The following is a 17,014-nucleotide window of genomic DNA, read 5'->3' on the forward strand; positions in this document are numbered from 1 at the left end:
AGTTGGGTTTGCCCGGCTCCCATGCTTTGGTACCTTACATTCCGCTATATCGGCTAAGGTAGCGCTGGGAGAACTACTACGATTGTGTCCCGGTTCTTCCGGACGAGCACCTCAGTAGAGAAAGCCCAAAACTGACTATCATGATAAGGCGAGAGTTGGTCGCTGTTCGAGAGGTCTCAAGTCTTTAAAGACTTTTTCCGCTTTGGGTGAGGAGTCGGCCTTGCCCGACTTAGGCGTATATAGCGCCCCAAATTCGGCCTCCCGAATACTAGGGGCTTCGCCAAAATTTAAAATTATAGACTTCTATGGCTAAGTGAGAGTGATATAGCCTTATAGTCCGATTGCCTGGTTCGTTGTGCAGAACACCTCCCTCGAAGGACCCAAAATTGGGATAAAGAGTGCTCAGGTTTATCTCGAACACCCCAGTACTAGTTACATGGGTGCAGAAGCCGACAACTGGCTAACTCTCAGATTTTATGAATGGCCGCATAGAAGGTAATATGTTAAATTCAAAAAGCGTTGCATAGCGCAAATGAACTCGTTTCAAATAAACAGGATCACACAAGCATGTTCATTCCAAAATTACATCCCTGGCACATTCTTCCGCCACAAGGCGGGAACCCTTCAGGACACTTTCATAATACATTTCGGGGTTGCGATGCTCCTTGCCGTCCGGCGGCCCCTCCTTCACCAGCTTCACGGTGTCCAGCTTCGCCCAGTGCACCTTCGCCCGGGCAAAAGCCCTGCGCGCACCCTCGATGCAGACGGACCGCTTTATGACTTCAAGCCGTGGGCAGGCATCCACAAGCCGCCTCACTAGACCGAAGTAGCTGCCGGGTTGGGGCTCGCCAGGCCACATCCGGACTATAAGACCCTTCATGGCCTATTCGTCCGCCTTGTGAAGCTCGACCAATTGCTTCAGCTGGTCGCTCAAGGGCATTGGGTGTTCGGTCCCAGTATACTGAGACCAGAACAACTTTTCCGTCGAGCTCCCCTCTTCGGCTCGGTAAAACTCCGCGTCATCCAGTACACTGCGGGGAAGATCTGCGAACGCTCCTGGAGAGCTCCGAACTCGAGTAAGTAAAAGGAAAGTTTCCTTCACATGCTTGCTTTTCATAATGAATGCCTTACCCGCTGCTATCTTCTTCGCCGCATCAATCTCCTGGAGGGCCCTGTGGGCTTCAGCCTTGGCACTCCGGGTGCTTTCGAGCGCCTTCACAAGCTCGGACTCTCGCGTCTTAGAGTCAAGCTCCAAGGACTCGTGTTTCTTGGCGAGAGCCTCGAGCTCTTGCTGCACTTCGCCTACTCGGGCTTCTTGCTTTTCCCTCTCAAGGCGCTCCTTGGCCGCTTTGTCTTTGGCCTCGGACAACGCCTTCTTCAGGGTCGCCACCTCGGTCGTGGCCCCTAGCAAATTCATGATGATCCTATTACTTTACAACCGAACTTCTTTTTAAAAAAAGTGTAGACAAGGTATTGCTTACCTTTGCTCTCCTCGAGCTGCCTCTTGGTAAGGCCGAGCTCGTTCTAGGACCGCTCCAGGTCCTGCTTCAGTACATAGGCCTCCGTAGTATGTGCGGCAGTGGCCAGCAGTGAAGCCTGCACATACACATAGACATATTCTGATTAGACTCCTGCGTCATCATTCGATCCTCTATTCGGCCATTCTTCTCGAACGCCGAACAGAGCATCAGGGGCTACTATCTATGCGGTAATATTTTCATATATATTTTGGTTGCTTACCTCAAAGCCTGTTAGGAGGGTGGCGCAAGCTTCTGTCAGTCCGTTTTTGGCGGACTGAACTTTCTCAATCACCGCACTCATGATAGTGCGGTGCTCTTCGTCGATGGAAGCGCCGCGAAGCGCTTTTAGCAAGTTGCCCGGTGCCTCTAGATGGACAGAGGACACCGGCACGGGCGGCTTGCCCCCCTTAACGGGGGATCGCCTGCCGGAGTCCGAAACCATCGAAGGTTCCGGCACAGTGTTCGGCTGGGGGCCGAACTCGGAGCCCGTGGGAGTTTTGCTCTCTTTGCGCCCAGGGCCCGGGAGGTCGCCTTGAGGCGCCCCCAGGACCACGTCCCCTCGGCTCGGTGCCTTTCGAGACAACACCTCGACGTTATCCATAGGGCGAGGGGTGGAGGCGGTCGGAAGAGAACCGCTGTTCATATTCGATGAGTCCAACGAACCGCTCGACGAAGATACGTCGAGATGAGCTCGGGACGGACTGCATAATCATGTTCAGCATGAGGAGAAGCAGTGCAATAAAACATAACCATGAATTACTATGGTGTCCGGATACTTACGACTTCGCCAGGGGCTTGACCCTGGGTAGCCACTCGTCGCCGCTATAGGCGGCCGTCGTGGAGCAGTCCGGAGGGAGGGTCCTTCCCTTCTTGGACCCTTCGGCCTCCCGGGTTGGGGCGGCCTTCCTTTTCTTGTCTCCCCTGGCTGGGGGGAGAACTTTTCTCTTCCTCCTCCTTGTTTTCATGGGAGGAGTGCGCATCAGAGTCATCGGACGATGAGTCTCATACAAACTTGCGCCGGAGACCCTTTTGGGTCCCCATGGCCTTCTTCTTGGTCTTCTTCTCCGGCACCTCGTAAGGTGCCGGAGCTAGCATCTCCGTTAGGAGAGCATCTGCAGGATCTTCAGGCGGGGGGCTGGGCAATCGAGTTGCTCCGCTGTCTTTATCCAGTCCTGTGAAATGGCATGGGAGCTTAGATCCCGCACATCATTTAACTGGGGCAAATAAATACCCAGTGATACAAAAACTTACCAGATTGGCATGGCGCTTTGCGCTGAGTCCGCGGTCCTCGATGAGGGAAGGAGGTACCTCGGCGCCCTTGAACAACACCCTCCAGACGTCCTTGTGCATCGTGTCGTAGAGCACTCGCAGCGTCTGGTGCTTGGCCGGGTCGAACTCCCACAAATTGAATGACCGTCGTTGACACGGGAGAATCCGGCGGACGAGCATGACCTGGACCACGTTGACGAGCTTTATTTTCTTGCTCATCTTGTTCCTGATGTAGGTCTGTAGTCTGGTCAGCTCTACCGAGGAACCCCAGGACAGGCCCTTCTCTTTCCAGGAAGTGAGCCGCGTGGGGATTCCGGATCGGAATTTGGGGCCGCCAACTAGTTGGTGGCGCGCGGCTCGGTGATGTAGAACCACCCCGATTGCCACCCCTTTATGGTGTCCACGTAGGATCCTTCGAGCCAGGTGACGTTAGGCATTTTGCCCACCATGGCGCCTCCGCACTCTGCTTGCTGGCCAACCACCACCTTTGGTTTAACATTGAAGGTCTTCAGCCATAGGCCAAAGTGGGGCCTGATGCGGAGGAAGGCCTCGCACACGACGATAAACGCTGAGATGTTGAGGATGAAATTAGGGGCCAGATCATGAAAATCCAGCCTGTAGTAGAACATGAGCCCGCGGACAAACGGGTGGAGGGGAAATCCCAGTCCGCAGACAAAGTGGGTAAGAAAAAACTACCCACTCATGGGGTTCGGGCGTAGGAATGAGCTGCCCTGCATCTAGCAGCCGGTGCGCGATATCCGCGGCCAGATATCCAGCTTCCCGTAACTTTGTGATGTTCTCCTCCGTGACGGAGGAGACCATCCACTTGCCTCCCACTCCGGACATGCTTGGAGTGGTTTGAGAAGAAAGATGCGAACTTGGGCACTGGAGCTCGAGTGTGCGAGAATGGGTAAGCAAGGAGGAAGAAGGCGTGGGTAAAAAGGGTGAATCATTGTCCCTTTATAAGGGCGGAAGAGGCGATGCGCCTCCCCACTTGCCTGGTAAAATCGCTTATTCCCCAAGCGCCGTAATTGATGGCGCGGTTGGGTTACCCACGTCCATATTGATGAGAATCTTGTAATAAGGGGGACACGATCTCTGCTTTGACAAGACGTGTCAAGAAAACCGCCTCGCGATATATGTGGTGCTGGTTGAGAAAAACGGTTCGAAAAATGACCGGGCCATGACATGATGTTGTGTTGTCAAAACATGTCAGCAGATTAGATTTGTGGAAATATTATTCTCTCTACGGTGGTATGTGGAACTTGTTTTGCAGAGTCAGACACTATCCTTGTGTTCAAAATATTCTATGGAGTATTCGGAGGAGGAACCCGCCTTGCAATGCCGAAGACAAATCTGCGTGCCGGACTCATCGTCATTGAAGCCTGGTATCGGTGTCAAAACCGGCGGATCTCGGGTAGGGGGTCCCGAACTATGCGTCTAAGGCAGATGGTAATAGGAGGCAGGGGACACGATGTTTTACCCAGGTTCGGGCCCTCTTGATGGAGGTAAAACCCTACGCCCTGCTTGATTGTTCTTGATAATATGAGTAGTACAAGAGTTGATATACCACGAGATCGGAGAGGCTAAACCCTAGAAGCTCGCCTATGGTATGATTGTATGTTGTCCTACGGACTAAAAACCTCTGGTTTATATAGACACCGGAGGGGGCTAGGGTTACGCAAGTTCGGTTACAAAGGAGGAGATATACATATCCGTATTGCCTAGCTTTCCTTCCACGCCAAGTAGAGTCCTATCCGGACACGGGACGAAGTCTTCAATCTTGTATCTTCATAGTCCAACAGTCCGACCAAAGGATATAATCCGGCTGTCCGGATACCCCCTAATCCAGGACTCCCTCCGTAGCCCCCGAACCAGGCTTCAATGACGTCAAGTCCAACACGCAGTATTGTCTTCGGCATTGCAAGGCGGGTTCTTCTCCAAATTTTGAATGTTTGTTAAGCAGTGTCTGGCCCCATAAATGTTGGACCTCTTGGCTTCTGCGCCCAATAAGGTCTATCTTCCACGCGTCGAATGAATACGAGGAGCCAGGGCGTTTTTACATTTGCCCCCCTAGCCAGATAAATAAATTGTCTATTAAAGGGATGGGGATTCTTAGATCCAATCCATATCATCATCCCCCAGCGAGAATCCATCAAAGTGCGCTTCGGAAAAATCCACTCTAGCATGGCCGACAACCGCAGCTCCTCCTCCCGCCCCCGTAGCCCTAAGACCGGTGATTGGGAGAGGTGTTCTGTCCCACACAGTCGATTAGTCAAACTGCAGACTAAGGGATTTCTCCCTCCAGCGTATATGGTTCCCATTCAAGCCGGGCTCGCCACCTACAATGGTGGGGAGCAAGTGGAGAGCTTCCCCAGTTCCACTACGGGGGAGCGGGTATGCCTTGTTCCTTACTTATTAAGGGGACTCGGATTTCCAATTCATCCGTTCCTCCGCGGGCTCCTGGAGTTTTACGGCCTCCAACTATATAATTTCACTCATGCTTCCATATTACACATCGCTGGCTATGTTGCCCTCTGCGAGTTATTCCTAGGCTGCGAGGCTCATTCGAGCTGTTGAAAAGGTTATTTTGCCTCATCCCCAGCACACAGGAGGGGTCACTTTATCAAGTGGGCAGAGATGAAATATGGCGCATTGCCGAAACCGGATACCTGTCCGGTACTCCGAAGAAGACGTCCGAGGACTAGCCTTCGGAATGGTTTTATATGGAGGACGCCCCCCTTCCGGACCCTATTCGGCGGGGTCTTCCTGAGTTCAGTAATGCTCCTCTGAAGAAACGCTGAAGCTGGCGCCCACGGAGACCCCAGGAGGAAGACAACGGAGAAGTCCTTTACCTGATGAGCCGGATTAAAGCGCTGGCTCAATCAGGATTGACAGTAATCGAGGTTATGTCAATATGCATAATGCGGGGAGTGCAGCCACTTCAATATCGAGGGCACCCCCTATGGTGTTTTAACGAGAAGACGATGCCACCCCTTGCGGACATAAGGGTCCGGATAACGCTGCTGCTTTAGCAAAAATCCTGTCCGAGCTGTTCAAGGGAGAGGAAGAGGAGTTCATCCGCATCAAGCCACGGGATGGATTCTCCATGTACAACCCTCCAAGCTGGGTGAGTTATATCTCCTTACTCCCATTCTTCCCACATTCTTTGTCGTAGGTACTCACCTTGCTATTTTACGGCAGGAACTGCGAAAATCCATAAGGGAGGTCAACAGCCCGTCCCCACAACCAGAGGACTCCGACCGGGCCCTCGGTCCCAGACTCAAAGAAGATCCGGACATATTCGTGGAGCTGATAGACCGGCAGTTCTATCAATTGAGCTGTGATTATGCCATGGTGGCCATTACGGCCGACATTCTCGGACTGCTCCCTGCGTCACTCGTAAGAAAAACAAAAATCCCAACTCCAAAAACTAGGATCCCCTTTTAGATACCTCACCTACCATATACATATGGTGTTTTACATGGAAGGCATTCGGGACGCCGTGCCGAACCCACAGCAACTCGCCAACAAGAGGCACCGAGGCCGGGTAGGCCAAAAAGGAAGGCGGTCAGGACGGAGACGCCGGCGCAGAGGTATGACAAAAACCCCGCTCCGTGGTTGTCCTCTTTCTCAAAACGTAATGACGTCCATGTTTCTTTAACAGAAAAAACCCTTGCTAGAATATGTCCGGTGAGGCTGCCGATCATGCTTCCACCAGTCGGGCTCCAGGACCGGACATAGAGGCAGAAGCCGACATGGGGCGGACACCGGATACTCCCCCTACAGAGGATGCGGATAGACTATCCGCTACAAATTCAGAAGTGGAGAGCTCCATGAATCATAGGCGTCACAGGGCCGTACTTCGTGACGCTTGCTTCTCACCAGAGGCATTTGATGCCTTCAATTCTGGCGACGCGTACCTCTGTGCTGCTCAAAATGGTCTAGCCAGAGCCATGGACCAGTATGTAAGGGATGCACGGGTAAGCAAATCTGACGATTATATGTATCAGTAGCCCCTGAGACTTGAAACAGTTAGCAGAACTGATTTAAGGATCATCTATTGTGCAGGTTCTTACAAAGAAGAATACTCGACTGTCACAGGAGCTGGAGGAATGCAAGACCCAACTTTAGGTCGCCGTTGCTGCATTGAAGGAACCTAAAAATTCCCTAGCTGGTAACATTTCTGTCAAAGAATGATAGGTACCATATAGCATGCGGTGTGGCTGCAGATCTAACAATAGATATTGCAGATGAATCCAGAGAGAATTGGAGGACCAGCATATCATACGACAGCTAAAGGTTGGCGAACACGTGCTGACTGAGGTCAGGCGGGAGAAAAAAATCTCCAAGACGCCAATACCAAGCTGAGCGTGGAACTGAAAGATGTTCGAGCCCAGCTTGCGGACTCCGAGAAGGAGAATAAGCGGCTTCAACGCGGCATTTTCAGTAAGTGCTTGAACGAACCCTTAAAAGGGGGTGGCGGAGAAGCCGGCTAACAGAGTTATGTCTGCAGGTATGCTGACGGGTCGTCCCGCGGAGGAGATGCCCGGGTCTGCGGGTGATCTTCTACCCGAGCTCTCACAACTGCACGAACAAGTTCGGCAGGTGATGCAAGGTATTGCCCAGGCCTTGTGGCCATCCGTCTCCCTACCAGAAGGCATTGGAGAGCTTGCAGAAAAGCTCAAGGGAGCACAGCGGCGCTTCCAATTATGGAAGATATCGGCGTACCGTCAAGGTGCCAGGGAAGCCTGGGCCATGGTGATGATGCGGTATACCAAGGCTGACCCAAACCACGTGGCCGAGGTCGGACCTGTGGGGCCCGATGGGAAAGAGATCCCCGTTAGCTTAGTGTATGGGCAAGTAGAATTAGCCGCAAAGTATTCCCAACAGGATTGTAGGCTAGACAGCCTGTTGGATGGTATAGAAGAGGAATTTAGTCAGTCTACATGACTATGTAATTAAAGTGACATGTATAATGCCCTCTAGCCGGATTGTAGATCATTTGTCATGGCGGACCTTTTCGCTTCAACCTCGGGACCCAATAGTCCGGAGTGTGTCCGAATACCCGCTTATGTTATATAAGAACCGGGGTATGCGTGGAAACCGGGCGTAGGGGTCATTAGTGCTTGAACAGACAAGTACCCAACTAGTTATGTTATATTACATGGGTAGTAAGAAACATCTTCCAGGGAGAATAGTTCCGTTAGGGGTTCCTTTCCCTGGGTATGCATGCCCTAAAGTGCATGTCCGGACTGCGAGAGAAGACGCAGGCAAAAACATCTGGGGGCACATATGGAAAATAAATAAAAATCATCTTTTGTTCACCGACCGAATATTCCCTTAAGAACGCTAGCTTTCGGCTTCACCCAGTCTGAGGTACACATCCGGCTGACCCGGCAGTAACAATCGCATATGTGCTCCCCTTATGCCCTAGCCGAATTAACGAGAACGTAGGGCATAAATACAAGAGCCAGGCAACCCAGCTTGGCCAAAAATTAAGTCATATCGATGCATATAATGGCGAAGAAAAGGTACATGCAGAAGAATAACACATGTGCGGGGCATGAACCCAGATAAATAATTAAGCTTATGTGTAAGAAGCCCCCAGGTATAATGAGCGTGGTTAGCGCGTCTATAGTGTGCAAGCGAGGCACAAGTTGGCCCTTGAAGGCCTTGAGAAAGAATAAACGAAAGAAAGATAAAAAAGACAGATAATGTATATGCAAAAAATGGATAGAGGAAGGAGACGAACATAGAGTCTGGCGCTAGGCGTAGAATCTTCGGAGCCTGGCTGCGTTCCATGGGTTCGGCTTAAGTCGATTATTCGATGCATCCCGCGCATGGCACGCTCCACCGGTCAGAACTTGGTCAATAATGAAGGGACCTTCCCATTTGGGCTCGAGCTTGGTCTTTTTCTTCTCCGGCAGGCGTAGAACTATCTCGCTAATGTTATAAGTTCTGGCCCGTACTTCTCTGCTTTGGTATCTGCGAGCCTGTTGCTGATAGAATGCGGAACGGGCTTTTGCCACGTCGCGCTCCTCCTCCAGGGTGTCCAGACTATCCTGCCGATCGATCTCGGCTTCTCTTTCTTCGTGCATGCGCACTCGAGGTGAGTCATGAATTATGTCGCAGGGCAGAACTGCCTCTGCGTCGTACACCATAAAGAAGGGTGTATATCCGGTAGTACGATTCAGAGTGGTCCGCAGCCCCCAGAGTACGGAGTCGAGCTCCTCTACCCAGTGCGTGTTAGACTCCTTTAAGGACCGCACTAATCTGGGTTTGATGCCGCTCATGATAAGACCATTTGCTCGCTCAACTTGGCCGTTGGTTTGTGGGTGATAGACGGAAGCATAATCGATCTTGATGCCCATGTTGCTGCACCAGAGTTTTACCTCGTCGGTCGTGAAGTTCGTGCCGTTGTCAGTGATGATGCTGTGGGGGACGCCGTAACGGTGTACAACCCAGGATATGAAGTCTATCACCGGTCCGGATTCGGCTGTTTTAACAGGTTTGGCTTCTATCCATTTGGTGAATTTATCCACCATGACTAGTAAGTATTTTTTCTTATGGGTTCCCCCTTTAAGGGGTCCAACCATGTCAAGCCCCCAGACCGTGAAGGGCCAGGTAATGGGGATTGTTTGGAGGGCGGTGGGTGGCATGTGGTTTTGGTTTGCAAAAAGCTGGCAACCAACGCAGTGTTGGACCAAGTCATGTGCGTCTGCCCGGGCCGTCGGCCAATAAAAACATGTACGAAAGGCCTTGCTTACAAGGGCCCGGGCTGCGGCGTGGTGGCCGCCGAGTCCGGCGTGAATTTCTGCCAAAAGCTTCCGCCCTTCCTCTTCGGAGATGCACCTTTGAAGGACTCCGGTAGTGCTTTTTTATACAGCTCTCCCTCATGGACCATGTAGGCTTTAGATCGCCGCACTATGCAGCGTGCCTCATTTTGGTCCTCAGGAAGTTCCTGCCTAGTTAGGTAGGCCAGGAATGGTTCTGTCCACGGGGCGATGATGGCCATTATTACGTGGGCTGAAGGTGTTATTTCGGTGGCAGAGCCTCCGATTATGTCAAAGTGTTCGGTATCGAGCATTTTGGCCGGGTCCGGACTATTGTTACCGGTGTCCCCTTCCCATACCACGAATGGCTTAAACAACCTCTCCAAAAAGATGTTGGGGGGACCGCATCGCGTTTTGCGCCGATGCGGGCGAGGACATCCACCGCCTGATTGTTTTCCCGAACCACATGGTGAAATTCGAGCCCCTCGAACCGAGCTGACATCTTTAGGACGGCGTTTCTATAGGCCGCCATGTTCGGATCCTTGGCATCGAAGTATCCATTTATTTGGGATATTGCGAGGTTCGAATCCACACACACCTCTAGGCGTTGAATGCCCATGGAAACTGCCATCCGAAGACCATGTAAGAGGGCTTCGTATTCGGCTGCGTTGTTGGAGTCTGTATACAGTATCTGCAGTACATATTGAACTGTATCTCCGGTTGAGGACCTCAGGACGACGCCAGCCCCCAGACCAACCAGCATTTTGGAGCCGTCGAAGTGCATGACCCAATTGGAGTATGCGCCGTACTCTTTAGGGAGTTCAGCTTCCGTCCATTCGGCGACAAAGTCGGCCAATACTTGCGATTTAATGGCTCGCCGATGTTTGTATGTTATGTTGAACGGGAGGAGCGCAATGGCCCATTTGGCAATCCGACCCGTGGCGTCGCGGTTGTTTATAATATCATTGAGTGGCACTTCCAAGGCTACTGTAATCGAACACTCTTGAAAGTAGTGTCGCAGCTTCCGGGATGCCATGAATACCGCATAGGCTATCTTTTGATAATGTGGGTACCGTGATTTGCATGGAGTGAGGACAGTAGATACATAATATACCGACTTTTGAAGAGGGAATTTATGTCCGTCCGCTTCTCGTTCGACGACGAGCACTGCGCTTACAACCTGATGAGTTGCCGCAATGTACAACAGCATTGGTTCACCAATGTTTGGCGCGGCCAGGATTGGGTTGGTTGCCATTATGGCTTTTATTTCTTCCAATCCGGCTGTGGCAGCGTCCGTCCACTCGAAGTGTTTGGTGCGCCGAAGGAGGCGATAAAGGGGTAATGCCTTTTCTCCTAAGCGGGAGATAAAGCGGCTTAGAGCCGCCACACATCCAGTTAATTTTTGGATTTGTTTGAGGTCCGTTGGATAGCCAGCTGTGACAGAGCTTGGATTTTGGCCGGATTAGCTTCAATTCCTATACTGTAGACAATGAAGCCCAGGAGCTTTCCGGCTGGTACGCCGAAAACGCATTTTTCCGGATTGAGCTTGATGTCGTATGTTCGGAGGTTGTCGAATGTGAGCCTCAAGTCGTCTATTAGAGAGTCGACGTGTTTGGTTTTCACAATCACATCATCTACGTATGCCTCTACTGTTTTGTCGATCTGTTTCCCCAGATATGTCTGAATCATGCGCTGATATGTTGCGCCGGTGTTTTTTAGCCCAAAAGGCATTGTGTTTAAACAGAAGGGGTTGTATGGTGTGATAAATGCCGTTGCGGCTTGGTCGGACTCCACCATCTTGATTTGGTGGTAGCCGGAGTATCCGTCTAGGAAACACAATGACTCGTGTCCTCCGGTAGCATCGATAATTTGATCAATGCGGGGGAGGGGGAAGAGATCCTTTGGGCAAGCCTTGTTGAGGTCCTTGAAATCGACACATAGCCGCCAGGATTTGTCCTTCTTTGGTACCATCACCAGGTTTGCTAGCCAGTCCGGGTGTTTTATTTCTCTAATGAATCCGGCCTCCAATAACTTGGCTAGTTCCTCTCCCATAGCTTGTCTCTTAGGTTCAGAGAAACACCGAAGAGCCTGCTTGACTGGCTTGAATCCCTTTAGAATATTGAGGCTGTGCTCGGCCAGCCTGCATGGGATTCCTGGCATGTCTGAGGGGTGCCAGGTGAATATGTCCCAATTATCGCGCAGGAACTCTCGTAGTGCGGCGTCCATGGCGGGGTTTAACTGTGCCCCGATGGAGGCTGTTTTTGTAGGGTCCGTTGGGTGGACATGGAATTTGACTATTTCATCCGCCGGTTTAAAAGTGGTGGAGTTGGATCTCTTGTCAAGTATCACGTCGTCCCTGTCCACTGTGGAGCGTAGCGCAGTTAATTCCTCGGCCGAAAGGGCTTCGGATAATGCCTCGAGGGCCAATGCGGCTGTTTTGTTTTCGGCGCGGAGTGCTGTGTCTGGATCACTAGCGAGAGTGATGATTCCGTTGGGCCCGGGCATTTTGAGCTTCATGTACCCATAATGGGGTATGGCTTCGAATATCGTGAACGCCTCCCATCCTAAAAGGGCGTGGTATCCACTACTGAACGGGGCCACTTGGAATGTAATTTCTTCGGACCTATAGTTCTCCGGCGTGCCGAATACCACATCTAGTGTGATTTTCCCAGCACAGCGTGCTTCCCGACTAGGGATGATTCCTCTGAAGTTTGTGCTGCTTTGCTCAATGCGGTTCCAGTCTATTTCCATTTTTTGAAGAGTTTTCTCATAGATGAGGTTCAATCCACTGCCGCCGTCCATGAGTACTTTGGTGAGTCAAAAGCCGTCCACAATTGGACTGAGGACCAGTGCAGCTGGTGCTCGGGCTGTTCGGAATTTAGGTTCGTCACTAGCATTGAAGGTAATAGACGTGTCACTCCATGGATTCATTGATGCCACATGGCAGATTTCGGCAAGGCTGTGGAGTGTTTGCTTGCGCCTATTATTTGATGCGAAGGTTTCAAAGACTGTTAATACCGTATTGTTATCCACGGGATGGTGCTCTGTGGCATTTGGGATGAGAAGATCCTCACCACTTTTGGCCACCTGCCGGAGTATCCAACATGATCTAAGGTTGTGTGTTGGTATGGTATCCATTGTACTATGAATTTTGCAGGGTCCGTTGAGCCATCCCTCCAATACGGTTTCATGCCCTGTGGAGGGTTTTTGTTTCTTTGTAACTAACTCGGGTGTCTTATGATAGTGCACCCTTTTACTTCGGACTGGGTGTATATTCCGAGTCGGATTATCCCAAAATTTTGTTTCGGTTTTCCAGGCGCTTTCCTTCGCACAGTACTTTCTGAGACCAAGTCAGTGAAGCGTGATATGTCACGGCGACTTAAGGCGTTAAGGATTCCCTTTTCCGTGCAATTATTGTAGAAAAATGAGACTGTGTCTTCCTCGCGACAGTCCTTAACCTTGTTCATCACAAGGAGGAATCTGGCCCAATAATGATGTATTGTTTCATGGGGCTCTTGCCTGATGTGGGAAAGATCGTTTATGTCTAGGTGGGTGGGTGGATTTGAGTCCGAACCCCTACCCAATCTGAGACCCAGGGGCCGAGGAGTTTCTGATCTTGGAAGTTCGGATTCCGGGATGTTGCCCGATAAGTCTGGCCCGCTACCTGACTCTAGGTGCAGGGCTTGGGTGATGTCCTCCCGTAAACGGGTGTCCGGCTCGGAGAGTTCGGGAATCCAGACATAGTTAGTCCTCAAGATAGAGGAGGAATCACCGCATTGTTCCTCCACCACCGCAATATGATGGGTGACCGATGGAGAGTTAATCTCCCTTTGATCGTGTTTAAGCCCAATCCGATCATAGTCTGTAGCGACTCCCAAGGCGGTGATACGATCCAAGAGCTCGTTTAGGGAAGAGAGCTCCATTGGATCCATCTGCTCGGCAAATTCCGAGCCGACGTGGAGGCTATTTTTTGATGACCCGAGAAGTCATCGTCGGTGCAGCAGCCGAACGGGCGGTCATGATGAAACTGCCAAGCTGGAGAGTTTGGCCGACAGTCAGGGCTCCCCCGGCAGTAATATCGTTTTTAACAACGAGACGAGGCATCCTTCCTTGCGGCGACGGCACAGTGGAACTCTTAATGAAAGCACCAATGTCGGTGTCAAAACCGGCGGATCTTGGGTAGGGGGTCCCGAACTGTGCGTCTAAGGCGGATGGTAACAGGAGGCAGGGGGCACGATGTTTTACCCAGGTTCGGGCCCTCTTGATGGAGGTAAAACCCTACGTCCTGCTTGATTGTTCTTGATAATATGAGTAGTACAAGAGTTGATCTACCAGGAGATCGGAGAGGCTAAACCCTAGAAGCTAGCCTATGGTATGATTGTATGTTGTCCTACGGACTAAAACCCTCCGGTTTATATAGACACCGGAGGGGGCTAGGGTTACACAAGGTCGGTTACAAAGGAGGAGATATACATATCCGTATTGCCTAGCTTGCCTTCAACGCCAAGTAGAGTCATATCCGGACACGAGACGAAGTCTTCAATCTTGTATCTTCATAGTCCAACAGTCCGGCCAAAGGATATAATCCGGCTACTGAGGGAGTCCTATATTAGGGGGTCTCCGGACAACCGGACTATATCCTTTAGCCGGACTGTTGGACTATGAAGATACAAGATTGAAGACTTTGTCCCGTGTCCGGATGGGACTCTCCTTGGCGTGGAAGGCAAGCTTGGCAATATGGATATGTAGATCTCCTCCCTTGTAACCGACTCTGTGTAACCCTAGCCCCCTCCAGTGTCTATATAAACCGGGGGGTTTAGTCCATAGGACAACATACAATCATACCATAGGCTAGCTTTTAGGGTTTAGCCTCTATGATCTCGTGGTAGATCAACTCTTGTAATACTCATATAATCAAGAAGAATAAAGCAGGACGTAGGGTATTACCTCCATCAAGAGGGCCCGAACTTGGGTAAACATCGTGTCCCCTGCCTCCTGTTACCATCTGCCTTAGACGCACAGTTCGGGACCCCCTACCCGAGATCCGCCGGTTTTGAAACCGACAACGACACCGGCCTTGAGGGCAATGGTGGCATTCGTCCTCATGACCATCCTGAGTCCATGCCTAAGGAGAAACTTGCCCCTCTGTACATTCGGGGCCGTGGTATCATTGGAGAGTCCAAGGACCTTGAGAAGGTCTTCGACATCATGCATCGTGTGTTCCGCAACGTGCTTCTGCCCAAGGTGGGCAATTAAGATGAGATTCATGGCTATCTTGTTGACTTGATGGTTGCTATGAAGATCAAGGTGGGCTCTGGTGAAACGTCTGATGTGTCCAACTGACTGTGGCACGAGATGTACAACATGGTCATCTACAGAAAGGTCCCTATTTATGCCCCGTTTGTCATGTGCTTTCTGAACTCAGTTTGGGCTATTCACTATCCTGGAGAGCTTCTTACATCTCTAGATAATCTCACTGTTCATGAGGTCAAGGTGCTCAAGAAAAAGAAATATGCCGAGCCTCGCTTTCCTGCTAATGCTCCTGAGGATGTCTATGCCACTTCTGATGATGAGGACTTTCAGATGGAGCCAGGGGACAAGGCCTCTTGGGTGATCAAGCTCACGGCCAAGGTGAAGAAGATGTTCTGCCTCCAGACTGACATTCAGAAGAGGATGTATGAGGCCCATGTTAATGAGATGCATGCCCGGCATCGTCAGATTGCAATGATGAAGCACCTCAACATGCATGTTCATAGTGGTTCTAAGAAGAGCATCACACCAGAGGAGCGATGGATCTCTACGCACAGCACGTGGTCCGATGATGAGGCTCCTCACCAGCCCTCCACCTCCTTTGCTACTGCTGATGACATCATGGAGGACGAAGATTGGGACGAAGATGAAGAGTCTGATGATGATGAGGATCCATATGCTACCGAGGAGTCAGAGGAGGACGACTGAGCTCTAGGGCGCTAGCTTCGCTCTTTTCCTTTTTGGTGTCTTGATGCCAAAGGGGGAGAGAGTTCTATTAGGTCTCGGGATTTGCATGGGTTTTGATTTGCTTTGCGTGTGTTTGTGTTCTTGTGGTTTGTTCGTGTGGAACTTCAGTTTGTGGACCTCGTTGCTTATCTCGAGACTTGCATGGTGTAAGACATGCGCTTTTCTATCTATCTTTGTTGTCATTAATATTGTTGTTTTATCCGTTATAGTCCTTACCTTCCTTTTATGTGGTTATTTCTTATCTTCGCGTGTCTAGTAGGAGTGGCGAGTCTATAAAATCTAGGTGTGTCTCGCCCTTAATGTGTGTTCTTACACTCCAATAACATTCTCATATTGGGGCACACATCTAGGGGGAGTCCCGTCTATATTTTCTAGACTTCTCTCTTGCAAATCGTGTTGTTGTCATCATCCACCAAAAAGGGGGAGATTGTAAGGGCATTTCCCTACTTTGTGTTTTGGATGATGATGGCAACCCTTTGTTAGTCTAATCGTGTGCTAAGTGCTTCAGGTACTCGGTGTTCAGGCGTACATCGGTTAGCTATTCTCTCTAGAAGCAACAGATCGAAGATGGAGTTTTCTCGTTTTGTATCTCTTTCATCGTAGGGAACCCGTACTATCAAGAGGGAATCCACATTAGGAGGTGTTGGGGTTTTTTCTCACGTACACACTTGCCTCGCCCCTCTCTTGCCTGCCTTTCGCTGAGAGAGAGAGCTTCCCTTCTCTCCCGCCTCTTGCTGTGCATTCCCAGCGGTTGTACCGCTCGCTCAAGCGGTTGTACTGCTGGAACTTTGGCGCTTACCTAGTCTTGTCCGAGCAGTTGTATTGCTGCCTCCGGGCGGTGGTACCGCCACCTTACTCCTCAATGACTGGGGTGGTCGTTTGATAACCCACAAGTATAGGGGATCACAACAGCTTTCGAGGGTAGAGTATTCAACCCAAATTTATTGATTCGACACAAGGGGAGCCAAAGAATATTCTCAAGTATTAGCAGCTGAGTTGCCAATTCAACCACACCTGGAAACTTAGTATCTACAGCAGAGTGTTTAGTAGCAAAGTAATATGATAGTGATGATAACGGTAACAAAAGAGTAACGAAAGCAAAGTAATGTTTTTGGTATTTTGTAGTGATTTTAATAATAGCAACGGGAAAGTAAATAAGCGTAAACCAGTATATGGAAAGCTCGTAGGCATCGGATCAATGTTGGATAATTATGTCGGATGTGGTTCATCATGTAACAGTCATAACATAGGGTGACACAGAACTAGCTCCAATTCGTCAATGTAATGTAGGCATGTATTCCGAATATAGTCATACGTGCTTATGGAAAAAGAACTTGCATGGCATCTTTTGTCCTACCCTCCCGTGGCAGCGGGGTCCTAATGGAAACTAAGGGAAATTAAGGCCTCCTTTTAATAGAGAACCGGAACAAAGCATTAGCACATAGTGAATAC

The sequence above is a fragment of the Triticum aestivum genome, chromosome 2A (genome assembly GCF_018294505.1).
Source record: "Triticum aestivum cultivar Chinese Spring chromosome 2A, IWGSC CS RefSeq v2.1, whole genome shotgun sequence".
NCBI lineage: Eukaryota > Viridiplantae > Streptophyta > Magnoliopsida > Poales > Poaceae > Triticum > Triticum aestivum.